The sequence below is a fragment of the Lemur catta genome, chromosome 11, assembly GCF_020740605.2.
Source record: "Lemur catta isolate mLemCat1 chromosome 11, mLemCat1.pri, whole genome shotgun sequence".
NCBI lineage: Eukaryota > Metazoa > Chordata > Mammalia > Primates > Lemuridae > Lemur > Lemur catta.
In genome coordinates this window covers 72,010,994-72,037,914 of record NC_059138.1, presented here as the reverse complement: position 1 = coordinate 72,037,914, position 26,921 = coordinate 72,010,994, and the positions used below count along the sequence as shown (strand labels likewise).

At 40.8% G+C, this 26,921-nt stretch overlaps 1 long non-coding RNA gene across 1 annotated transcript in view; it reads left to right on the top strand.

Moving 5' to 3' along the window:
* The first annotated feature begins 2,048 nt into the window (after positions 1 to 2,048).
* LOC123647096 overlaps positions 2,049 to 26,921 on the top strand; it is a 35,288-nt gene continuing 10,415 nt past the window's right edge. The window contains exons 1-2 of the long non-coding RNA XR_006738135.1: positions 2,049 to 2,160; positions 20,372 to 20,604. This is a non-coding gene — a long non-coding RNA (uncharacterized LOC123647096). The remainder of the gene's footprint in view (positions 2,161 to 20,371; positions 20,605 to 26,921) is intronic.

The window sequence follows — 26,921 nt, the reverse complement described above, 5'->3', positions numbered from 1 at the left end:
ATTAAGGTTTTAAATTATTAATACATATTTTTCCATTCATCTTTATATCGTGCAATGTCAGTGTTAAATGTAAGTATAAGAGCCTGTGTGCAGAATCACAGGAATTACACACTTTGGTTTTCATAGGTCGTAAGTGCATAAGTAGTTCATTGTTACCGGAACAGTGACAGCACTGCAGGAAACTAAATTGTTATTATTTGACTTCTTGAAACGAGTGCATTCTGTCACACTCTGGAAGAAGGTGGCTTCCATGACTCGCTCTCCTGGTGCCCACTTTGGGTCTTGCTGAGCTCCCGCGCATGGTGAGGCCACCGGAAGTGCTGTGCTCGTGAAGCATCAACCAACGCTGTAAATGGATGGGGCAGCAGGGAGCAGTGGACGCACGTACTGTGCGTATCTCCTCTGCTCACACACGAGCTCCCTTACCTCATTGGACTTCGCTTACAAAGCACAAACCAGTTCAAAGGCAAAATTAAGAATTTCAAGATGGCAACATCTGAGAATTAATGAAGCCCGGGGCCCTTCTGAGCATGGGGCCCTCTGGGACTGCACAGGTTACACAGTCACTAAGCTGACTCTGACCTGGGGTGATGCTACTTTGCTGAGAACAGAGGCTCACGTTCTGGCCGGTGGAGCCACTCTTGGGTTATGCTGTGTGCAAATCTCTCCCAAAGGCGGGATGTCCAGGATCCCACAGGAGAATACTCTTCCTACAAGCGGGTAGTTTAGGGGGGCTACATAGCAGCAGAGCGAGGCCAAGAGGATCTGTTCGGATGCATGAAGAAAATGATTAAATTCCTTTTTCTACCGACTTTCTTATCTCATACTTCTAAAACTTCTATGTAGTGTGCATGTTTTCAGGATGCACAAATCACATTAGCAGAGCACTATATGTGTATAATTTATAAATATATAAATGCATATTGCTGTCTGCGTTTTACAACAGTGTTTTACTGAAAGGAGTACCTGAAAGGGTAATTGGAGGCCACCACCCTAGAGCACAGCATGGGGAGTGGCTCAGGAAGAGGAAGAGGAGGGCCCCGCTTCATCTTACTTAGCAACAGCTGCCTGAGAGCAGGGCAGAGTAGAAGGTGGAGGCAGAACCTACTACCCTGTCTAGGGTTAGCTCCTATCACACCCACCACATGTTCCCCTGGGGGGAGAATCAGGCCTGGTGAGCTCTAGCCTGAAGGGGGACTATGCTTGGTGTGAGTCCCTTGACCTCCAAGAGGGAGAATTTAAATTATGTCCAGGAGGAGAGCCAGGAATAAAGCCAAGGGGATCACCCGATGCAGGTCTTTTCTTCCCATTTTACAGATGAGGCAATGGAGCCCCAGAGAGTTAAGCAAGCTGCTGAGGGCCACAGAGCTGATTACAGCCAGGCACGTCTATTACCCCGCTGACCTAGGAGTTGCAGCAGGCTGGGCACGGGAGGAGATATGGAGCAGGAATGCCCCCACGAGGCAGAAACTAACGTTATCCTTGTTTTACAGATGAGGAGCCTGGGGTGCAGAGAAGGCTGTGGTGGCCAGAGCTTGCGTGGGGCAGAGGCTGGGAATGAGGAGCATCGCCAAGTCTGGAGGCCAGCTCCTGCGGCTGCGACGGTCACCAGCGTCCTGCGCAGGGAGGGTCCAATGGCCTAAAGGGTTGGAGGGACCTACGGGATCAAACGGGGATCGCTGGCTTTAGAAATGGGTGGACAGAACCTCCCAGTGGACAGGACATCACAAGTTCAATTTACCTTATCTTTCACAGCAAGTTCAAGGGCATTAAAATCACTTTATAATTATCTCTTTGTTATTTACAATATCCCTAAAAGGTAACAAAGCCGCTTCATCTTATATTTATAGCTCCACGGAGCTAAGGAGCTAGGACAAGGCCTTCCCACTCATGACTGAGGGAGATGTTGTCCAACTCCAGATCCCTGCCATGGCTCTGACACACGCTGCAGACAAATAAGGTGGCTTCTCACTGTCTTTCCAGTTCTTATTTTACCTCATTTGGTTAAACCACACAAGCTCCGCGCTTGGAACTTCCGTCTTCTTATCTCGAACATCATGTTCTGTTCCAGCCCCCAGCTAGCCACCCAGGAAGGAAGCATTTTGTTCCTTTTAGACAGAGGGTCTGGCCGGCCATATGGCCACGCTGTTGAAAAGCTCTGTAAGTAAAATTATCTCTATCACGTTAAAAAGATCTGTTAGGACTTGAGAGTGTCAACGTGTTAGAGTTTAATAGTCATTTCTGGTCTGTTTAGCTCACAACAAATAGAAAAGGGAAACTGCGGAGGCATGAGAGAGGGAGGGTGGGGAGGGAGGGAGAGAGAGAGAAGGAGGAACAGGGTGGCAGGGAGAGGAGGAACAAGCATGGCCTCTTTTCCTATCCATTTTGAGTTTTGCTAAATCCGATTATATCTTAACAAAGCCGTATGTCAGGCCTCAATCTATTTGATACCTGTTGGGAACCTAAACTATGTTAATTCTTTCTTGTAGTCAATCGTTATTCAAATTAGTTACTACATGCTTGTCATTTTTATTATTACTTGAAATGTTTTTATTCTTCTTTCTCTTTTCTTTCTTTCTCTTTGATAACTTGGTTAAATATTTTGATGTTTACATAAAATATGTAGATATAAAAAAGATGTAGTCAATGCATCCTTCCAGCTGGAAAACAAAAGGAATTTGCACGGCACATTAAATCGTGCATTGGATGGAAGAAATGCACATCCCTTTCTTCCTATTGTAGGAAGTTAAAGAATATACATCTAACTCTAAACGGTTGGGAGTCATGGTAGGAGTGGAAAGCTCATGGATCATCTGAGAGAGCATTTGTGCCTACTCATCTTTGGCAAGTATATTTGCACATATATGGAGCTTAAATAGGACTGATGTGAAAATGCATTGTTTCAAATAACAGTTTTACTCTGGAAACTTGATTCTGTGCAGCTGGAAAACTGTCTTGTTAGCTCTTCCTCGACCTGTTCAGCTCTGAGCCTCTCCCCAGTCTAGAGATGGAATTGTTTCTTATATTGACATCCAACACATACTTGATTCAAATTCTTCTGTCTCCCTCTTCCTTGCTGTCTATCTTGCTCTACTATCTTTGCATCTTCTGGTCCTCCCTGGACAGTCTCTGAGAGCGGGGGAAAAAATGCTTCAGTAATAACAATAGTTGGTACTTCCTGAGGGTTTGCCCTGAACTTTTCTAGCTACCGTGATATGAGCTCTTTAGATGTATTATAGCCTTTATTCTTCCCCATGACCTCATTAGGTCATATCCCCATTTTTCAGTTGAGAAAACTGAGGCACAAAGCAACTTGCCCAAGGATACACAGTATATAAAAGGAGTAGTGGGATTTCAGCCCAGGCAGTCTGCTTCCAAAGCACGTGCTCATAACCAAATATTATCACCACCACCAAGCCACCCCTAAAGGAAAGGAATATGGTGATTGGGAGTGGGGATGAGAGTGTAATGACTTGAAAGAGGCACAAGAGGGGGCTTCTGGGTTGGAAATGATCTGTTTCTTGATCTGGGTGCTGGTTTCCACCTTGTGGAAATTTCACAGGACTGAATACTCATGCGTTTTTATATATGTACATTACATTTCAACTATATTAAATAGAAAAAAGTAAATGAACAAAAATAAAGTGTATATGTATTACCACTGATCAATTGAATACCCATTGGATATTGAATAATAATCTTCTTGTAGAAAGCCTCCTTAACTCATTAAACTTGGCAAACATGTAGATGGCCCAATGAGGTAGTCAAAAATGTGGGTTCTGGAGCCAGAATGGGTTTGAGTCTAGGCCCTGCCACTAGAACATTTGGGAAAAATAAGTTGATCTCTGTCCATGTCTCAGTTTACTCTTCTGTAAAATTGGGAATGTTTTATTCCTACTTTACAAGGTAGGATTAATTGAACTAATTTACATAAAGATTTAGAAATGAGGACAATCTCCTCTTCTTCAATGCCACAGGAACCTTGATAATTAGAGTGTAGCAGCTGGTGCAGAAAAGGGAACATTGGGCTTCACAGACAGTAATCATAATCCTTCCTCCTAAATTAATAAAGTGTAGGTATTTAAAAGCCATTTTTTTTTTGCCAGGATCAAGGTGTGTTCCTTCTTTCAAAACAAATTGTATGACCAGATGCAAGGTTAGCCAACTGACACTCATAAATCCCACTGGCTTTTGCTAGTTCAGAAGGTGCAGACATTAGAAAGAGTACATTTCCTTATCAATGGTGTAAATCTTGTGTTCCATAAGTAAACTACTGAAGCAAAAATAAATAGGTCTATGCTATTCTTTAGAGTTTATGACAAAGGCAGAATTCCAGGGGGAAGCAAACTAGGAAAGGAAGATGTTAAATGTCTTGGATGCTATGACTGGTTCCTGTGTCTACCCATTGGCTCGGCGTGTTGTCAACCTGCAGAAGTCTGCAATCTTTGTTCCCTTCTTTTGCATCCTGCATCACACTGACTGGCCCACCAGCATTTACGGGCTGCCCACCACGTGTGCCCCTTGTCTGTGCCCTTCCGTGCCTGATAGCCTGCCCTTGGCCACAAAGGCCCATTCTCATGGTGCCAGTGTGACATCAGCTCTGCTTGCCACAATTCTGTCAAAGCAGACAAATTAAACATGTCAGGTGACATGTGGAAGAAAAGGCTTTCTGATTTATTAGGGAACTTTTTATGGATAAAAGTTATTTCTCTTGGCCTGATACCTGCTCTTGGAGGCTTGATCACATTTCAAGGCACTATAGTCATTTACTCAAATATTTTGGGTTCTCAGATGCTTGTGTGTATGTGTCTGTCTGTCTGTGCACACATCTGAACACGGCTGGAAAACTGGAGCAATCTTCTTCCCTGCAAAGTGAAAAAGAAGGGAAGAAGTTAAGTCTCCCTACTACTCCCTACTGCTTTCTCACTTTCAATGATTTTAAGCTTCACTATGGCTATTTCAATTGGGGAAAGGACTTAGGGTCACACAGCAATTAAAAAAAATCTTTAGTGTGACAAGTTTGGAAACATTATAGTATTATTTGTATTATCTGGAGAAGTATATAGAAAGCTCTATTTTTTTACCCATTTGAGTTTGCAAATAGGATGCTGTTGTATCTTTTTCTCCTGGTGTAGTTATTTATTTAGGAAAAAAAAAACAAACCTAGTGGTATAGGAAGGTCAAATTTGGGGTGATCGTTCTCCCTCTAGCTTTTCAGATGTCACAGCCAGGTGAAATATAATTTAAGAAGCACAGAGCTGGGTGATGGGTCTTGCAGAGCTGCCTGTCTGTTGGACCTGGAGGAAATCTTATCCCCAGCAAGGTAATTTACGACACGAGAGGAGCACAGCTCCCTGCAGGCAGCACAGCCTAAGTTCTCCGAAGAACTCCTGCTTTATTGGAGGGAACTGGAAGGCTGGAAACAGGATAAGTTATGGCCTTGCAGTGGCTTTCTCCTTGTTGTGATATTTATTATTTGCAGGTAGGGATGAGAGGGTTCACTATGCCAACTTTTGAACCCTCTCTAAATTCATGGCTGTGAGTTTTGAACCGTCCCTGAACCTTCCTGCATTTGAGTCCCTATTCTCTTAGCAGCTTCCTGATTTGAACAGAAAAGACTCTGACTCGTTTATTTTAAAAGGTGGAAACAATTCCTTAAACATCAAAAAGCTTTTTTTTAAAAAAAGAAGACAACATATTTTGATGAGCCAAGTGTAAATGAATTCAAAACATGCTCCAAATTTCCCCAGTTTATGCAGCAAGTTCATGGCTGAATTATTATTAGGTTTTATTGGATTCAAAGTTGATAAGACATAATGGGACAAAGGATGCATCCAGACACATTCATTCCTTTTATTTCTATTGCTTTGTTCCTGCTTTAATATAAAATGGGCTTTGGATAAGTTCTAAAAGCTGGAAAGAGGAGGAAAGAGCAGGAGACATTTATAAGTAGGGTTTTGCCAAGTAAGAACTCTGTTTTAGGAAATAGGGCATTTTGGCTAAAGATTTAAATTCTTGATTTAATGGCTGTAACCTTAGGAGGTAGAAATAACTTTGAAATCTGGGCTGCTTGACTCTGCTCTGCCTCGGAGTCTGTCGCATCACCTTCACACTTGCAGCTCATTTGGCGCTTCCTTCCCAAGCTTCAAGTCCTGTCCTTAAGAACCCTGAGAAGTAATTTGAATGTAGCACTTTCTATGCCCAATTGCCTTAAATATGTCTTTTTGAAAGTGAGCCCTGTGGGTATACAGACGGCTCTGCAAAGGTGGCCTGGTTTGAAGCAGAGGGAATCCTCAGCAATTCTGCTCTTCCACGCTCGCTGTGCGAAGTGTCCGGAGCTGCTTCAACCTCAGTGGATCTATCTGGGAGCATATCAGGCTGTTGGGGGCTGGGGTGCACGGCACATGGCAGGAGTTCAAGAGATACCTGCCAAATGAATGTCTCAGAGGCTGGTCACGTGCCCACAGGGAGGCCATTCTGTATTGTGTTGTCGGGAGAGAGTGGCCCTGAGGCCACAAACAAAGCAGAGGCACAGAAGAAATGTTTGCTGTTCCTGCTCCTGTTCCCCAAAACACACTCGGGAAAATGATTGGCCGTTTCCATGAGTCTGCCCCGTTTCCACACCTGAGAAAGATGGGCTCACGATTGCCACCCACCTTGTGAGGCGGACGCGGGGTGAACGTGAGAAATCCTGTGAAGAGCTTAGGGATCCCTGGTTCCCAGTTAAGTACCCACATAAAGCACTAAGCGCCCGTAAAACGTGTTTGCAGCGTTAGAGCCAGACGCTGTGGGGAAAGCAGGTACATTTTGCATGCAGTGAGCAATCTGCTTTCTGCTCGTTTGTGGAGAGGAAAACAGAGTTGTTAAAAGTTACTTTGTGGTGACAGAATGTGCTGAAAAGAAACTGCCAAGAAAACCCCTTCGCCCAGCCCTGGCCCCGGTGTCCCGTTGCCAGCTGGGATTATCTAAAGTGGATGTCCTTAGAGCAGGCGCTCTCTTCCACCACAGACCGTTGAAACCTCCCCACTTGACTGTTTTAAAAGCTGCAGAGAATTAAAAATAGAAGCTTTTCAGAGGGAGGAGAGGGTCCTTCGGGGGCACTTTATTTGCTTTGGTTTCTATCTCCCTCTCTGGAATGCAGTGAAAACCTGGGGAAGTCAGCACACAGAGTGGGTCTCGCAGAGAAACGAAGCCCCCTCATGCCAAAGTGAAGGGCGAGGAGCTCTTTCTGGGTTCTGGTTTTATAATCATTTCTGTTTACAGTAGAAAAGAAATATCCCCTTTCTTGAATTCAGCACATAGAGTCTTTTCTTCACTGTCCCCCCCCTTACACAAACATTCTAGGGCCCAGTCCTTCAATGGGTTATTATCGAGCAGCTAATGTTAAACGCAGACGATGCTGCCAGCTGAATGGGACGCCTGTGTCCCTCGGGTGGTGAAAGTGCCATTCAGACACGGGAGGTGGTGACGGCGAACGGTGGCTCCCAGAGTCAAAATAGCTGGTTGGCTGGGTGGGGAGCGGAATGACTTCCAGGCTCTTCTGAAAGTTCAAGAGAGGGTGTGAGCGTGGGAAGGAGGGTCCCCAAAGGCAATCTGCTCGTGGCCTGAGGAGATGAGAAGGGGGCTATGTCGCTACGTCTCGGGTCTGAGAGCCAGGCTTTGCCTATTTCTCTCTCTCTTTCTCTCTCTTTCTCTGTCTCTCTCACACACTCATACACCCCCACACAAACACACACAGCCCTATGTTCCCCCAGATTATATCCAACACCGGAACTATGACAAGAAAGGGAGAATTCCAAGTGTTACCCTAGAACTTTGTGAAATAATTTGTTATTAGGCATCCCAGTGGGCTGTCTGACCATGGAACTTGAATCTGTTTCTCAAAGATCCCTGTGGGGAGAAGGCCCGATAAAGAGGAGTGAATAAATATAGAGACTGTGAACACGCTGGTCTAAAGAGAGAGGTTTCCACAGGGGTCCTCGCCCTGGCTTGGGCGGACAAGGGGGAGCTCACTTCTATGCACCTTCCTCTTCCGTGTCCTGCTGGCGCTGGCGATGTGGCGCTTCTGCGTGGCGGGGTGCACGGGGAACGGGGCCTTTCCCCCTTCCCAGACGGAGCTTTGAGTTGACCTGCTCGTGCCCAGTTGAGACCTTTGTAGTGTCTGAGACACTGAGTGGCACATACCTTAGTTACTACCTTGCGAAGAAGCAAAATGTCTCTTCTCATTCTGCAGTGAAAGAGGGCTTATGAGAAATGTCCCTCTTTTCTTTACCCCACAAGAGTGATAAAATGAAAAAATTAATGTTTTTGATGGATGTTGACACACTCAGGTGACAGGCACAGCAATATTATGTTTTCTGTTATGGTTATGGCCACATCCCTGTGTGTTAATTGTTCCTTCCCACATCACGGGGGTAAGTAAGGAAAAAGACACTGGTAGGGACTGCTAATGGGAACATTCCCGGGGCCACACCAGACAGCCATTTCGTACTCGTTTTATTGCACTCCATGTTATTGCACTTTGCAGATATTGCATTTTTCATAAATTGAAAGTTTGTCACAACCCTGCAGTGAGCAAGTCGATCAGTGTCATTTTTCCAACAGCCTGTGCTCACTATTGGCTTTGTGTCGCACTTTGGCAATTCTCCCAATATTTCAAACTTTTACATTATATTTTATCTGTTTTGATGATCTGTGATCAGTGATCTTTGATGTTACAATTATAATTGTTTTAGGGCACCACAAACCATGCCCATATAAGACAGCAAACTTAATTGATAAATATTGAAGTGTTGAAATTAGGCTAATTAATAACTCTGCAATGGTCTCTAAGTGTTAAGTAAAAGGAAGAGTTGCACATCTCTCACTTTAAATCAAAAGTTAGAAATGATTACACTTAGTGAGGAAGGCAAGTCAAAAGGCGAGATGGGCTGAAAGCTAGACTTCTTGTGCCAATTAGCTAAGTTGTGAATGCAAAGAAAAAGTTCTTATAGAAAATTAAAAGTGCTACCCCAGTGAACACATAACTGATAGGAAAGTGAAACAGCCTTATTGCTGATAGGGAGAAAGTTTTAGTGATCTGGATTGAAGATTAAACCAGCCACAACATTCCCTTAAGCCGAAGCCTAATCCAGAGCAAGGCCCTAACTCTTTTTAATTCTATGAAAGCCGAGAGAGGTGAGGAAGCTGCAGAAGAAAAGTTGGAAGGTAGCAGGGGTTGGCTCATGAGGTTTAAGGAAAGAAACCGTCTTCATAACGTAAAAGTGCAACGTAAAGCAGCGAGTGCTGATGGAAAACCTGCAGCAAGTTATCCAGAAACTCTAGCTAAGACCATTGATGAAGGTGGTTACACTAAACAACTGATTTTCAATGTAGGTGAAACAGCCTTCTACTGGAAGAAGGTGCCATCTAGCACTTTCATAGCTGGTGACGAGAAGTCAATGCCTGGCTTCAAAGCTTCAAAAGATAGGCCGACTCTCTTGTTAGGAGCTAATGCAGCTTATGACTTTAAATTAGAGCCAATGCTCATTTGCCATTCTGAAAATTCTATGACCCTAATTTAGAATTATTTGAAATGTACTCTGCCTGTGCTTTATAAATGAAACCACAAGGCCTGGATGATAATACATCTATTTACAACATGTTTCACTGAATATTTTAAGCCCACTATTGAGATCTAGAAAAGAAAAAGATTCCTTTCAAAATGTTAACTGCTCATTGACAATGCATCTGGTCACCCAAGAGCCCTGATGGAAATTTACATAGAGATTAATGTTGTTTTCATGCTGCTAACACAGCATCCATTCTGCAGTCCATGAATCAAGGAGTCATTGCAATTTTCGAGTCTTATTATTTAAAAAATACATTGTGTAAGGCTATAGCTGCCATAGACAGTGTTTCCTTTGATGGATCTGGCAAAGTCAATTGAACACCTTCAGGAAAGGATTCACTCACTGTTTTAGATGCCTTTAAGAACATTCGTGATTCATGGGAGGAGATCAAAATAACAAGATTAACAGAAGTTTGGGAGAAGTTGATTCCAATGGTCACGGATGACTTCGAGGGGGTTCAAGACTTCAGTGGAGGAAGTCACTCAGCTGTGGTGGCAATAGCAAGAGAACTAGAATTAGAAGTGAAACCTGAAGATGTGACTGCATTGCCACAATCTCATAATAAGACTTGAATGGATGAGGACTTACTTCTTATGGAGGAGCAAAGAAAGTGGCTTTTTGAGATGGAATCTACTCCTGGCGAAGATGCTGTGAACATCTTGAAATGACAGCAAAGCATTTAGAATATTATATCAACTTAGTTGATAAAACAGCAACAGGGTTTGAGAGGATCGACTCCAATTTTGAAACATGTTCTACTGTGGGTAAAATACTATTAAGCACCATCAAAGTCTACAGAAAAATCTTTTGGGAAAAGAAAATGGTGATTGTCTTATTTTAAGATATCATCACAGCCACTCTAACCTTTGGCAATCACCACCCTGATCAGTCAGCAGCCACCAACATCAAGGCAAGACCCTCCACCAGCCAAAAAGATTACAAGTCACTGAAGGATCAGATGATCATTAGTATTTTTTTTTAGCAATAAAGTATTTTTAAATTAAGGTATGTATTTTTTTTAGACATAATGCTATTGCACACTTAATAGACTACAGTAGAATGTAAACATAACTTTTTTTTTTTTTTTTTAAGAGGCAGGGTCTCACTCCAGGCTGGAATGCAGTGGTATGATCATAGCTCACTGCAGCCTTGAACTCCTGGGCTCAATCAATCCTCCTGCCTCAGCCTCTCAAACAGCTGGGACTACAGGCTAAACATAACTTTTATATGCACTGAAAAACAAAAAAATTCATGTGACTCTCCTTACTGTGATATTTGCTTTATTGAGATGTTTGGAATTGATCCCACAGTATCTCCAAAGTATGCCTGTATAGTTTCCTTGGGCATTGATCATACTTCATTCCAAAATGAGCACATCTGAAAACCTGGCTACCTTGAAAATAATGACATGAGCATGGAAGGGCTGGGACAAACCTAAAATGTTTTAATTAATATTCCAAGCAATGCAAAACTTAGTTATCTCACCACTGTTTGATTTCTGTAGACCTGGGTTGTCCAGTAGCCACTGGCCACAAGTAACTAGTAAAGCATTTGACAGGTGGCTAGTCGGAATATAGATACGCTATAAGTGTAAAACTTACACTGAGTTTGAAGACTTAGAATGACAAAAAGAATGTAAAATATCTCATTGATAGTTCTTTCATTATGATTAAAAATTTACTTAAATATTTTACTAGGCTTAATTATAACTGTTTCTTTTTCCTTTTTAAAATGTGACTACTAGAAAATTTAGAATTACATATGTGGCTGTATTTGTAGCTTGCATTCTATTTCTTCTGGACAGTGCTGGTATAGCCTTTATTAATAGACGGTGGAGGTAGTGCTATCTAGATTTTAGTATTTCCTCCCCATTTCACAACATCAGGGATGCGATTGACCTGAATGGACTCCACTGTTGGATATATTGCCAGGGCAAATTATAAAGCTCTTTGAGATAGATAAAAGAGAAGTTACTGAGTGTCCTGTCTAATGTTTCCTTGGGGTTATCTCCACCTTTTTTTGTTCTTGAGCTATTTTTTATGATAGTTCTGTGAGTTATAGAAAACGGATAAAGATGAAAATAATTCTTATCTATAGAATGTAAATTTATTATGTCTGGAGGAATATAATTGATCATTGCCTTGTGGATAGACCCTTTTGCATCTCGTTGTAAATTCTTTCCAGCATTCATTGTTGCCCATATTTATGTGGTTTGTTGAATTCTTTGATCCAATCATAACATCTTACTTGTCCCTCATTAATGAATGAGTTAAATAAAATCTCAGACATGGTTCATTTTATCTTTGTAGAAGAGTCACGATTTTACCCTTTAAAAATAATTTTAGAGAACTTAGGAGTTCATGGTGGTCAAGATTAAATCCCTGTCCTTCCCTCCTCTGGCTCCAGTGATTGAGCTACTCTGGCACCGTGAGATGGAATATAGACTGCACTTTTCTATAGAAAGTATTTTATTTGATGGTTGTCACTTAAACGCTATTCATATATAAAACAAAGTCAATTGTGGGTTATTTTGAATTTTGTGAGCCAGCCAGAGAACTCTCCTACCTAGCAGAACATTTGATTCTAAAAAACACTGTTCTGAGTTCTAAATAATGAAAGAGATACAATTCATTTGTAAGGCATGCACCATGGATAATGATCAAGCACTCAGTTGCATGAAGTCCCTACCATTTAATGGTAACACATATTTAAAAGAAAGTGAGTTATAACCACTTTTTGGGGGGATGTTGTTTTTTGTTTGTTGGGATTTTTTTTAATAAACATTAAAAAACCAGCCCCATTCTTATTTTATTTTGTTGCATATATTACATTTCCACTTATTTCTGTGAATAGCATTGATTTCAACCAACATAAGCAAGTTAAAAATATAGAGTTGGTAATTTCATATACTCTCCTGTTTCTTTTTTAAAGTTTGGAAATACCACACTCAGGATTTAAATGGTTTGTTTCTTTTCCTTATTTTTTTAAAAAAATAAGTTGGCTTTTTTTTTTTTTTAGCAGAAAGAAAAATCATTAAATTTTGTGAGTATTGGCCTCCAGCATTTAAGTTTTTACAGAACATGAGGAAGTTTACTAGTCTTTCACAAGCAGGGATGTCTGATTTTTATACATCTGTAATTCTGCAAATGAAACATTTACTCTACAAGTGCAGAAGAGTCCACTTATAAATTATATGTTTTATGGGCTATTTTCTTATACAAAGCAGCCTGCTTGGTGACTCTATTGAAAGTACACTTATATAATATTCTCACCTGTATAATCTATCTATATTTAATTATTTTCTTTCTTGTTTCTTTGGGACGTAATATGATGGACGAGGTTTCATGGCATGAGTAAACCCCATGATGCAAGTATTTTTAATCCAATAAATTACTTGGTGATGCAATCAAGAAAACCAACATATGTACTTTTCTGATTTTCAGTTGTTTGAAATTAATTTTTGAAGTTTAACTTAGCTATAAATGCTTTTGATTTTTTTATATTCAGAAATGCTTTTTAGAAATTAACAAAGAAGAGTATGAATTTATGTAACTACTGCACAATAAGATGGCATTATCTTTTAAGAAGTTGATTTAATTAAATGAAAATCTTCGGAGGAATTCGAAAGATCTTTAGGTGCTTTTAATGTATCTTATAAAAGAGTTTTGGTCTATCTTAATCCTCAATAAAATGGGGAAGAAACATTGACATGTTAAATATTCCATCATTATTCAAAAATAATAGAATACTTTATTTTAAAATAAAACCAAGGTTTCATTTGCATGGAAAATTTATTTCTTATGGAAAAGCTTTAATTTTGACCCATTTTCCACAGAACAAAATTACTGTATTCTTTAGCTCTTTCTTTATCTAGGATTTCTTTAATTGAGATTTTCTCCCAAGTTGATAGTACTTGTTTTTTTCTATCAGAAAGTATTTGCTGCGGTGATGAATGACAGTTAAATAAATAGATATATGTAAAGATATAGATTCTTTCTGGAAAGCAAAGAATTGGGGAATCTTTTCCAGAAAATAGTTTTACTATTATTAACCAGGTAGCATTTATAAGATTAATGAAAGGATGATGTCTTTGTCCTCTTCTATCCATTACGAGTTAAAAAGGTTTGGGAAAAAATTACTATTTATTACACATGACTGCACTATTTATCGGTATTATTGACTGCATAAATAATATCACATTCTATTTATGACATACTGCTTCAGATGTCAGGAGAGTCTCCATTGCTATGTGAAAAATAGCTAAGAAAGGGTTAAATTTGGGAGGTACTGAGGACTTCAGGTATTTGTAATGTGGGGTGCAGGCAATTCATGAAATGCCTGATATTGGTGGGCAATATTTTGTATTTGCCTTTTTCTTGGAAGTGGGATCTTTGTCAGAGTTTCAAAAGTATCCCTGGCCACCTGCCTCAGAAAAAAGTTCCTGATTGCTTAGCTAGCAAGATTCCTAAAGCTTGCTAATAACATCTAGGTGAAAATGAAGGTTTTTAAGAACAATCTTATTGTTTTGTCCATATGATGGCCAATGCAATTCAAAGACTAAACGTTTTATATATATTTTTGGCAGTGTAGATAAACTTTAGAAGACACAGCCCTTTAACATGCCCTCTCAGGCCTCTTTTCCCAAAATCTAAGGCCCCCTTTCTTTCGAATATTATACCATCTTGTGCTAGCCCCCAATCTTTCTTCCCTCCTCCCTTTGAATTAGCTAAGGAAATCCCCACAGCACTTCTGGCTTCTAGAGGGATAGATAATTCTGTTTCCATGGATAAAAATGCAGTACTGTGATCCGTTTAAGAATGTGATCAATATATGTTCATATAATTGGTCAGTGTTAAGAATAAATTATTAAAGGAATATTGTGCTATTGATACAGGTTTTATTAATTTATATGCTCAGAACTCCAGTATTTCCAACAATAGCATAAATAAGAAAGTAATGAATCATTTATTTACAATCAACCGTGATGGAGGCAATACTGTCAAAGTCTGTATTTGCCAATACCGTTCTAAAGTTTATCCACACTTGACTTCAACTTCTATTCTTCAAAGCTTTCCCTCTATCCTAAAATAAAGCCATATTTTAACTTGCAGGCAAGCAGAAGTTGAAGGAAATTGCAAAGCAATCTCTGAATAACGAACATCTTGCCAGGAAAATGTATGTGATCTCTAAGGAAAGGGCGTTGGAAGAGATAGGAGATGACAGGATTTTCTCAGACACAAGTTTGAGTTCTTTTGACAGCAATGTCTCCCTGCTTATCTGTTTATGAAGCATAGAGAAGTCTGCTCAAGAAGTGAGGAAGTTTTGGAGACGTAATCGGAAAGAGAAAATTGCAGACAAGGAAGTAGTTTAAACTAGCTCACTTCTCATCTTGCTATTTTCAGAATTTTTCCCTACATCCTACGCTAATGACAACCTTGTACAAAAGACAAACATTTTCCAGATGTTTTGGTGAATTTGCTTTTTTCCCCCCATAGATAATAATAACTAGCTTTTGATTAGGGCTTTATAATTTTAAAAGCATGTAACTCATTTAATTTTCACAAGACTCCTTTAAAGTTGCTATTATTATTACTACTACTACCATGCTGATATTTTTCAAGTAAGAAAACTGAAGCTTAGACTCCTTTTAATCATCCAAATAATAAACAGTGGTACAGAAATTTTTAAATACAAATTATTAAACTCCAGTTCTCTTCTCTCTCCTTTGGTATGACAATGCGATAGAATGAGATAATCGTCTTTTAGTAAACAATAACTTTGCCCTTTTGAGTAAGAGCTTGGAGAAATGTAATGTGCCATTTTGTGTATCCTTAAAAATCTTTTGCCTGAAGAATCTGAAGTGATTTATGTTTATGGACTTAATACATTATTCCCACCATTTTGAAATATTTAGGAAAGGAGGGAATATAATTTTTTGCCATGGAAATAAACTAACACAGTCAGGTTAGGAGTCAGTGCTGAAGAAAGCATGGATTCCTCCATATATAGTTGCTGGCGTTTATGAAAGTTGAGATTTTAGCTGGAATCTGTGTCATTCCTCCGGGGTGCACCAGGGGGCCCTTCCTCCTCCTCTCACCTCCTTCCATTCCCCAGTCAGCAGCTCCAGAGGTTCACAGAATTCAGCCCCCGCAGCCAAATGTTGGTTTGGAACATGAACATTGCCTCTTTCTATTTTACAAATGACAGAGGGGAAGCAAAGAAATGTTGCCAGGCATCTACCATAAGTCAAACGACAATGTCGGGATCTTCCCATGACGCCATGTGCTTGCTTCACATGGCTTTTTCTATTGAAGTACGTTTTAGTTAAATTCAAAGGTGAAAAATCACAAGAAAGAACCTTTGCAGCTGTTTTTTCTTCAAGGACCAGGCTCCCTTTTTAACTCAGAATTGTTTCTCCATACTATGGAATCAACTTTCAACAACAGATGGGTCTGTAAGTGGAAAGAGACCTTGTCATTCGTCCAGTGGCACGTGCGGCTCTGATTGTCATGGAGGGACCACATGACATGGATGCAATTCCTCTTTAATGTGCCACTCTCCATCGGTGCCCACGTTCAACATGCAGGCCTCCAGCAAGATCAGCATGAGTGCCGCGGAGGTTGGTGGAGATTCGCCAAGATAACAGGCCAGCATTTGGGACGGGGTAGTGATTATGTGATTTCAATTTCATACCATCTGTCCCCAGATTTCTTTCACAACCTGGCTGGCCACTGGCTTTGGAGGACAGTCAAAATGCCAGGGCTCTGGAATATACTGCCTGGTATACAAAGGAGCCAGCATCCCTGTCAACTCCATAGCTGGTTCTCGCCATGGGGAAGCGGCCTAGAGACTGGGGGCTTCCAGCAAGATATGTACTCGAAAGCCCTAGCGGAAGCGTGGTAAGCCTTCAGAAGCTGGCTCTGTCTCTGAGAGCCTGGCCAAGAGATGTCAGCTTGCTCCCCAAGCCAGAAAGAACATAGACAACCAAGGAAAAGAGAGGAAAAGACATGCTGACATTCTTCTCCATTGGAACATTCTTTCCTCTTGGGAGACCATCAGCCTCACCATTTGCTATCAAACTGTAACCACCTTTCATCCTCTTTCTCCAGCATAATCTCACCGTTCCAATAAGAACCTAAACTGGAAAGCAAAAACAGGAAAAAAAAACTATGGCTTGATGGGGGGCAGTGAGTCAGAGTTTTTCTTTTTTTTTTTTTTCTTTTTTTTTTTTAATGGTGGCTTATTTTACACAGGCTCTTGAATGATTGTTTTCTTTGCTCCCAGGCAATCTGGACTAATTGATACCATAAAGGTCTGGAAGCTCTAAAATGTTAGTTCAATTCCCAACTCTGACATAAAGAAGCTAAACAACCTTGCAAGAGAATATGTAGAAAAATCAACCACAATTTTCCTATGTGGGACAAAGTGTTGGGGTACCACTGGGATGCTGTGTGGCATTTTTAAAAACTTGTTCTCCAAATGCTAATTATTTACCAGTTGGCGTTCCAAATCGCGTCTCTTGACATCAGTAACTTGATTGCTAACAGGATGATACTGGTTTAACTTTTAAATACGGGTTTCCAAAGTATAAGTTTTCAAAGTCATCAGAGAAACAGAATATTGGATGTGGGAGACAAAAATCCTCAGGCAGGAATCAAAATGTCAGCTCCCCTCATTTCACAGTGAGGAAACCAAGGCCCAGAGAGGTTAGAGACCCGCCCAAGGCCACAGTCAGTGTTAGAGCCGAGCCAGGACAAGAAGGCTGGGTTTTACCTTTGATCAACATCACATTTTATAAACGAGGTCGCCTTTAATATGCCTGCTCACCACAATGATTCCTGGGGAAAGGATTTTTCATGACATCAATTTTTCACGGCTCTAGATGGGTGATTTGGGGCAACGTGTAAGAGCACTTTGTGATATAGCTGCTTCCCCATCAAGTCCAACACTCCTTGCTCGATGACAGAATTGCCACCGTCTCCTATCAGTTGCTGAAGTCTTAGAAGGCATGAAAATAAACAAAGCCTGACAACTCTGTTCCCCGTGTTATGACCTGTTCACCTCCCCTGCCATTTCCAACTTTCCTTCTCTCTGAGTAGCCTCCATGTTATTTAAGCCAGCAGGACTCTCAGGAATCAGGCAGTGCATGTGGAGGCTGCCAGAAGGAATACCTGCGTGGCAGGCATGTGGGTCTGAGCTCTATAAACCCTGGGTCGTGACTGGCACAGAAGGGGCTCCAGCTGCTCTTGAAATCGCTTAGTCTTGAAACTTCCTTCCAACTGCTCCCTTCCTTATTCTTAACTACTTCATGCCCTGGAATCACGGAGTTTCTCATTTTGATAAATATTATTTCCTGAAGCACTCAGGAGCCTACTTTATTCTGAAATGTTCCAATAGGCAGCTTTAACAAGAATACGGGTAACTTCTTTAAAAAAAAAAAAGAAAAGAAAACCCAACTTAAAGTTTATTGTGAGTGACAGTAGCAATCCTACCTCAAATTCATTTAAAAATACCAGAATGTTCACAGCAGACTTTTTCATAATAGCTGCAAAGTGGAAACAACCCAAAGAAATGCCCATCGACTGATGCCTGGGTGAACAAAATGTGGTATAGCTACACAATGGGATATTACTCAGCAAGGAAAACAAAGTATCGATACATGCTGAAACATGGGCAAATCTCAAAAAGTTATGCTACGTGAAAAAAGTCAGATAGAAAAGACCACATATAATATGATTCCATTTATATGAAATGTCCAGAAAAAGCAAATCTATAGAGACAGAAAGTGGCTCAGTGACTGCCATGGGCTGGCTGGATGGAGGTGGGAATGAGGGTCACTGCAAATAGGCATAAGGTTTCTTTTTTGGGGTGATGGAATTGTTCTAAGATTAGATTGCAGTGATGGTTGCACAACTCTGTAAATTTACTAAAAATCATTGCGTTGTATACGTCAAAAGAGTGAATTTTATGGTATGGAAATTATACCTCCATAAAGCTGTGCAAATGAACATCCACGCAACGGATGCCCTGGCTCCTCACGTGGAGAACATCTTTAGAGTGGGGTGATGTCTGGTGTGTTGGGGCCACAGGACTGAGTCAGCCTCACAGTTTCCCTCACCCTGACTGCTCCTCACGGAGGGCAAGCGACCTTCAAGTCAGAGCAGGAGCCCTGGACACGCTGCAACGATTTATTAAATAGACTGGCTGCCTTTACGAGGTAAAGTCTGCCAAAGCCCCAGTTCAGGGACAAACGCACTCAAACTGAAAAGCCCGTGGCAGCGGCACCAATTTAGATCTGCAATTAGGACACTTAACATGTTTAGGGCTGACAAGGAGTTAAAATAAATGTTGATTCAGTTGTAAAGTCTTCAAAGATGTAGTCTTGCAAAAGAGCCTTGCACAACTGCAGGGTTTTATTTATGCATTGTTACGGACTTTAAAATATTTGGGGTTTTCTTTCCCCAGAACTTTTCCATCTAGCACTGGAATCCTTAGCAGGGGATACTTAGCAGGGAAACAGGTCTGAATAATGCATTCAAGATAATTTCAAAAAATCACCCTTTAACGAGTACCATATTCCCTCCAATTTTCCCTTGTATATGATTCACCATTTTGCAAATGCTGATGTATAAAGAATGCATTGAATGTGGCAAAAGTTGAAGATAGCCCCTGTGGATAAGACCTAATGGACACCATCCTGAAATAATACATACAGCTCAGCCCCCAGACATGTGTCTTCAATTTAAAATAATTCAGCAATCATGTTCAACCAGAACCTGATTACACAAAATGGGACTTTTTAACTCTCAGACTTGGATCAAATTTTGAGGCCACGGAAAAAAAAAAAAAAAAAAGCCTGGGGGTGGGGATAATATGTACCATGTTTATATATTCCAGATACTGTGATTAAATGATCCTCACACAAATTTAACTGTTTCTTTGAGCTTATCAAGGGACCTAGTACCATTTTCCACCTGTAAGTTTGCCTTGCCTTTAGGAGAACTTTCATGAAAGTCCTAGCAAGAACACAAAGGGAAGAAAACTGAAAATAAGTTGGGTCCCTGTCAGAATATGATGGTTTCCAAAGCACTGAACTATGGTCCTGTTCTCCACTTTCTCGTAGGCTCAGAAGGGAAGGAGACCGAAGAGAGGCAGCTCTCTCAGGGTGGTGCAGGGGGACCCAGTGCAAGACCCAGTACATGGTGTCCACTGTGGTTCTCCCCTTTAATCTTTTTTTTGTTTCTGTCTGCCCCCTCTTCTTTCTTGTGGCTATTTGGGTCTCTTTCCATGTAGCCCAGGAGCACCCCTGCCTGTATTGTGACTTCTGAGACACTAAGAGGCCCCCACATCCTTTTCTTTGATAGGCTGCCCAATACTGGAACTGCTGCCTTTATTAGGAACTTATTTCTTCAAATCCCTGTGATAAGAAGAAATAATGGATATAATACTTGGTGATTCCCAAGCAATGGTCCCTAGAGATAAAATTGCCAGGTAAAATACAGAAGGCCTAGTTCAATTTGAATTTCAGATAAACTACAAACATGTCCACATCACCAGGAGAATGTTCATCTCACTCAAGAAATGTTATTAAAGCTCAACTCTCGAGATGTAATGCTCTAAAAATTAGGCGGCATAAACCTGGATATACTAGAAATAAAGCTTTTTGTTCAGATGCTTTGTTTTTAAATAAATGGACATATTTAGAATGGATGGTTTTCTTTTATTGTTGATAATGTTTCTACTTTTCCTTTTATTTACAGGTCCCTTGGGTATTGTATGAGCTAAAAGTAGGAAGCAGGACTGTTTCTGGGTGTGGCTGAAGGAAGAGTTCCGGTTGCTTTGGATTCTGACTTCCTGGTCTAGGGCCGGGGTTGGGGGAACAGCAAGCTCTCCTGGAGGGCACGCAGGGCCAGGAGGCTGCTGGTGGAGTCATGGCACCTACAAACTGGTTTGTTTTGAGAAATACGTCATTAGACATAAAATAGCAAAATTTGTAAGTGATTTACTTTTCTCCCCCATAGATTAGAGTGGATTCAATATTATCTCTTTAATAGCTTCACTTTTAATCACTTACATCGCAAGTGGGAGAGGAAGGTGGTTTGAGGAATTCCAGGTACATTGTCTGTGCCCACACCACAATCTGTCATTCACGTGACTATCAACTGTCATATGTGCTGGGGCAAAAAATGAGATTAAGTTTCACTGTTCTCAGTTACTTCCGGGTGGGGAAACCCAGGGTTGAACTTTCTCAGCCTTTCATGGTACGAGTTTCTGCTCTGTGGGTGGACCCAAAGTTTCTTTCAGTTTCCTAAACTCCCGTATTCCAGAAGAGCAGCCATTCTCTTTTCTTTCTCTTCCTTCCTTGACATAGAAAAATTTATTTTTTGTGTTTCCTCTGTGTCACACAAGCTTGGTTTCTGCCCTCAGAGAGCTTATATTTCAAACCAAGAGGAGGGAACATTTTTTGAGGGAATTAAAGGTGAAAGATTCTGAAGGCCACTAAAAGAGTTGAGAGGGAGGGGTCAGTGAAAAGTTGAGCCGGGGAGAAAAAAGTACAAAGCATCATGGAAGGAGAAGAGGGAGCAAAGAGATTACTGGCGACACCTGTCAGTGGGTGGAAACCAGTGACAACAGTTACAGGAGGCGTGGAAAATGCAGCTCACTGTGAAGTTTTCAAAATATGCAGTCCTTGCAGTCCCTCAAGGGAAGGGAGTTGTCTCTTTACATCCACCATGGAAAGGGCTGTTTGGGGACCTTATTTTATGCTCCACCTGGGGTCTTTTTCTCTGATGCAGCCATGTTTCAGAGGAAAAAGGAGAACAGCCTTTATTTTGTTATATTTAATGGTAAATATGATGCTGTAGAATAATGCAGACCTCATGCAGATCTCCTTGGATCTTGGTTCCAGGACTCATTCATTCTTCCTTAAATAAGCACTTGTGGTTTAGAGGTTTTCCTCCTCCTTTAATTGTAACTCCCTTGAAGGCAAAAAAAAAAAAAAATCCCATTTTTCTGTCTCTTAACAGCACTTAGCAGTTTGATCCATCACAGGGACTCAGTAAATGTTTAGGTGAATAAAGAGAAACAACCCCCTCCCTTTTTCGTACTTGAATAAAAATACTTGTAACTAGTTTCTACTGACATATTATAGATATATCCTAAGAAACAGTCTCCTCAAATTATGGTTTCAATAACAGATGACAAATCAATTTCCTAATGAGTTATTTTGCCAAAAGCACTACACATACACATGCACGTATACTCTCACACTCCACATCAATACAAAAGCCATTTGTGCATTTAAGAAACATAGGATAACAATAGGTAACCCATGTGAAGTTATGGTATGCTTCTAAGGCTAGGGCGAGCAGGAGGAAATGAAACACACAGATCATCTTCAAACCACAGAAACTCAAAGACTTCTCTTGTTCTAAAAGTTGATGAGAAGTGAAAAGTCTGCTGCTGTTTGAGTTTCACCTCCTCTTATTTTGTATAGTCCCTCTTTTGGTGAAAGCCAAGACGTCGTGGACAATGTAGTATCTCATCAAATCTGAGAGACATTGGTTGTAAGACATAGCATTGCATTAGGTACCACTAAGGAAGAAAAAAAGCATTGCCAAGTAAACATCCCAAACTCAGAGACATTAAAATGTTGAAAAATGAGTATTTCAGAATCTATGAAATACAGATAATTCTCCCTAATGTTTGGCCCAGGTTTATTGACCATAGGTGGTTAATAAACCTTTGTTGAATGAATGAATATAAGATGACAAGCAGAATTCCCTGGTTTTATAATGCCTTTAAGACCAGTGGCCCAAGCTCTCTTCTTGATATTTTATGTAATCACTGAGAGAAAGGGCAGGCGACTGCTTCTCTGATTGCCAAGAGCAAAACAAAACAAAGCAAAACACAAACTAACAAAAAAACTAGGTTGCAAAACTGCATCGGGCAAACATACCCCTGAGGAGATAGGCCTAGCATATTGTTCAGGAAGGAATAGTGAGTTTTTCCTCTCCACTGTCCCAGCCCAACAGGGACTTTTCTCTGAACAGTCGAAGAGGGGATCCTTTTGTGAAAGAATCACACTGAAGTGTGGAAGAATATGCCAATGAGTGTGTGAGTGCATGTAGGTTAAGGAAGGCAGGTAGACAGATATATATGACAGAGTAAAAAAATCCTTTACAAAAAAAAAGCTTGCTGGGTTTAACACATGCATCATTCGCACATCAGAAAATAGCACACGCTTGTGACTCTGTACCTGCCGATCTCAGAATTGCAGCTTACAACTCTGTGTCTCCTCTCAGTGATAAATATGGGCAATATTAATGTCATCTTCTAGCCCCCCAAAATATAGCTGACTCTGTTCAACAGAGCCAGTCAGAGTGCTGCAGGTAAATCATCTTCAGATCAGAATTCCGTGTACACGTAATCTTTGGAGCATTTGCAAAGTCTAGGGGCACAGAGTGACAGATCTGGAATATTGATATCACTTCCTAGCCTGTCCTACTTGAGGATTTTTTTTCCCACCAGTAATAAGGATGGATTCTCTGACATTGACCTCCTTATAAATTGGCTTCTGGTTCATCTTTCCAGAGGTGCTACAAGAGAACCAAGAAGCCATTGCAATTAAGAATAGAATTATAGTCTTGGAACAATGACATGCCTTTTGAAATATTCTTTTTTATTCTTTTCTCATTGTTAATAATGCTTATGGCAGACCCTTTCAGGACGATTTCAGTTTTTCAGAGAGTACAGCAAAAATCTTACTATTTTCATACAGCTGTGTCAGCCAAGGCCAGAGCTTAAGAATTTGGTCACCGTTAGGCTCTGTAACAGGAGAATCTGTACCTGATTCCAGTGGGTATTTCCCTAGGACCAGACACAGGTTTTTGAAGCTAGTACCTGCTCAATGAATATTTATTAAGTAAATGAGTGATGAATAAATGATGCTGAGATGCACAAGGCTCTTGGTACCACTATGTAGCAACTAGAGGATTTGCAGTATATAAAGTTTTGTTTCCTAAAACACATTCTGAAGAATGTAAATAAGTATTAATGCAAGAAAAACAATTTGTGTTCAAGAATGCTTGAACAGCAGTGGGTTTAGCTGCTCCTTTGCTTATTTACCAAACCCTTTGTTTATATTTCCCCTGAAACTAAAGACCCTGTCACAATTTTGGGTTAGCATCTAATTTTTTTCCATCACAAGTTGTAATAATTACAAAGGACATAATTTCTGGCATGCTTTAATTATTGGCATTTAAAAAGAAAACTGTTACATTATTCTTTTAAATGTATCCACAGAATCTACATAGCATTAACAATTTGATACCCATTTCATTATTTTTAAAAAATATAGAAACAAGCTCTTGAAATTTGACATTGTTTCCTTATTTCCATAAATGTATTGTTTATATTCCCCTATACAGCTTCATTTGAATGGAATGTATTTTTGTGCTTAAAAGATTTTTCTTGGACACTTTGTTTTACTTCTCTGCAACAAAAATAAGTATATAATTTGAAATAAATATTTTTATTCATTGTGCCCATAATGCTCTTATTAAAAAGTCCTACCACTGATATTTAACAAGTAGCACTCCATTACAAACTTTAATAAAATTATTAAACATGAAAAGTGAATGTACTGAATATTAACCTCTTAATGAGATGTAAGATGCTTTTTGTTCAAATCAGAATTCAAACAAGGTCCACACATGACAAGTGGTTGATAAGTCTCAGTCTTCCAGTCTCTTTCAGTCTTTAAATCTCTCTCTCTGTTTCCCCAGTCTTTTAAAGATATCAGGTCCCCTTTCCCTGTATTTCTTGTAAATTATTAGTTAAATCTACAAGCATGATCACAGTCAGGATCAATTTTCTGGTAATAATACTTTATTTTAGGCAATAATACTTTATTTGTGTACCTTTCTTAAAGTTTTAAATTTAAGCCTGTACCTGCCTTTCAATCCAAGCTACACAGGTGGGTGAGCAAACATCTTCAGACCAGAAAGATGGGAGATAATGGTGTCAAATAGGATTCAACTAGATGTGAAGGCAAGGAGGATGTTGTCTGGAATGCAGGGGTTACTGGGGCATGTCCTAATATTTCCTTGCCCAGTAATCTCTGGCAGTGGGAAACTGAGGCAGTCCAATAAAGGCAAGGAAGGCCATCAAGCCTTCAGATCATCACAGACTGAAGATTTGGTCATCCCTCAGGTAAGAACCTGCCTGGCTGAGTTGCTGGCAGGGGGAAGGGGGAACATAGAAAGGTGGAGAAGCCAGCTGCGAAACCAAGTTGGGCTTTTGGGCCAACTACAGCAGTGGGAACGGACATAGGGTCCTCTACTCTACTTCTCCCTGTGTATTTCCCCAAGTTTGAGAAGCACAGGAGCAGAGGGGACCTCCACTGGTATAATGCATGGTGCCCGCTCCATCCCAGGTGTCACAGAGGGGCAGCACTGTGGGGTGGAGTGGCACACGAAACATACGGGCTGGGCACGGGTTGTCCACTTGAGTCTCCTCTACAGTTGGAGCCACAGGCATGTCTGCTGTCCCAAATGCACACATCTCTCAGGGTGACCATTGTCTCTCAGACCGTGGACCCCGAACCCTTTAAGAAGAACAAAAACATTTCCTGGGCCATAATTGGGTAGACATGCCTCTCTCCATGGATTCTGTACATCACCATTGTCCAGTTCATTCCTTCTTATTCCTCTCTGCATGGGTTTTTCATGGCCATTCCCTTAGTGTTAAAGACTAAAAATTTGTAATTACTATTTGAACAAGGCTTGATTATGTTCTTAGTCAGGAAAGGGCCTCATTCTTCCTTATAAATGTTAAAAATCCATTCTCCAAATTGCACAAGAGCTCATCGCGATGTGTGGGTGTACCAACTAAATACATGTTTCAAATATTTGGAGAAAATGTTTTGTAGCAAGAGGAAGATAAAGACTGAAGAGTGAGAGGCATACAGGGTTATAAAGAGAGTGAGAAATAAGGGGAGACTGAATTAATTTGTGGTTATAACCAGTAGGTGGTTATAACCAGTAGATGGTTATGATTCCTTAGATCCAATTCCCCGACAGATATTTAAATGCTTTCTTATTTTTGACCTCATGGGAAGAAGGGCTGAGTTTCCTGGGGCGTCACTAGACTACTGCTCTGGCATTTCCAGCAGCCTGGTTAGGTCAAGCAGAGACATTCGGGGGGGCCAGCTGGGGGTTCTAATTTAAAGTGCTCAAGGCCAGCTCTCCAATGCTGCCTGCAATTCTTCACCATACTTGGCCTCACTGCCTAAAACTTCATGATAGCAAATTACCCTTTGGAGTAATAAGCATCCTGTTTGATAATGCAGGCACCCCTGAGAAAAGCATTGCATTACAGTCGCATAGCTGCCCATGCCTTCTCTCCTATTAGGAGGTGAGAACAGGTACCAGAGGAGCGGGGGAGTGGAGAGAGCTGAGAGGGACAATTTAGAGTACGGGCCACTGCCATGTCAGGATTGGGTCCAACATGGGTTGTTCCGGAGCATGAGAGCTCTGGGTGGAGGAATTTTATAAGCTAATGAAATAAAATCGATAAACCAAGAATCTAGTAAAATGTCAAAAAATTGAGAAGATGGAAATATAGTACCCCAATATAACAAACACCGTTATTTCATAAAAGAGGGGACTTTTTCCCCCTTTATTCTTGCCCTTGGTAATATTAAAAAGAAAACAGAAGTCTATAATCTGTGAATAAATGATCTCCTGTGGGGTCTGAATTACAGAAGCCTGGGGCACACCGAAGGCCAGTGACTGTGCGCCTGGGCAGAATGAAGTCACACTCACTGAGTCTGAAACAGGGAAGATACTTGTGTACAAGGCCACAAGCCCAGCTCAGGCTGTGTGGACTCCCTGTTTCTTCGTAAGTGCTTCAGGGCCCAAGGCCCATTCTTGGCTGAGCAGGGATCACAAGACTGCCCACACCAGACTGCCTTTCCCAACACCAGGCTACATTTTGGGGAGCAGCAGAAATGAAATTGAGAAAGTCAAGAGGGCCAGGATCATAGCAGTCCTTATGTTACAAAACAAGGAATTTGAGCATTACTCTGTGGGCAACAGGGCAGCGCACAGAGGGTGTAGAACAGAGTAGTTAGATCAGTGACTCTTAAGCCAGGCTACTCGGGATTGAATCCCAACTCTGCTACTTAGTGCTGTGTGACTTTTGGCAAGTGTTTTTACCTTTCTGTGCCTCAGTTTTCTCATCTATGACATGAAGTTGCTAGCAACAAGTCCCAGGGAATGGGTATTTTACGAGGATTAAATGAGAAAA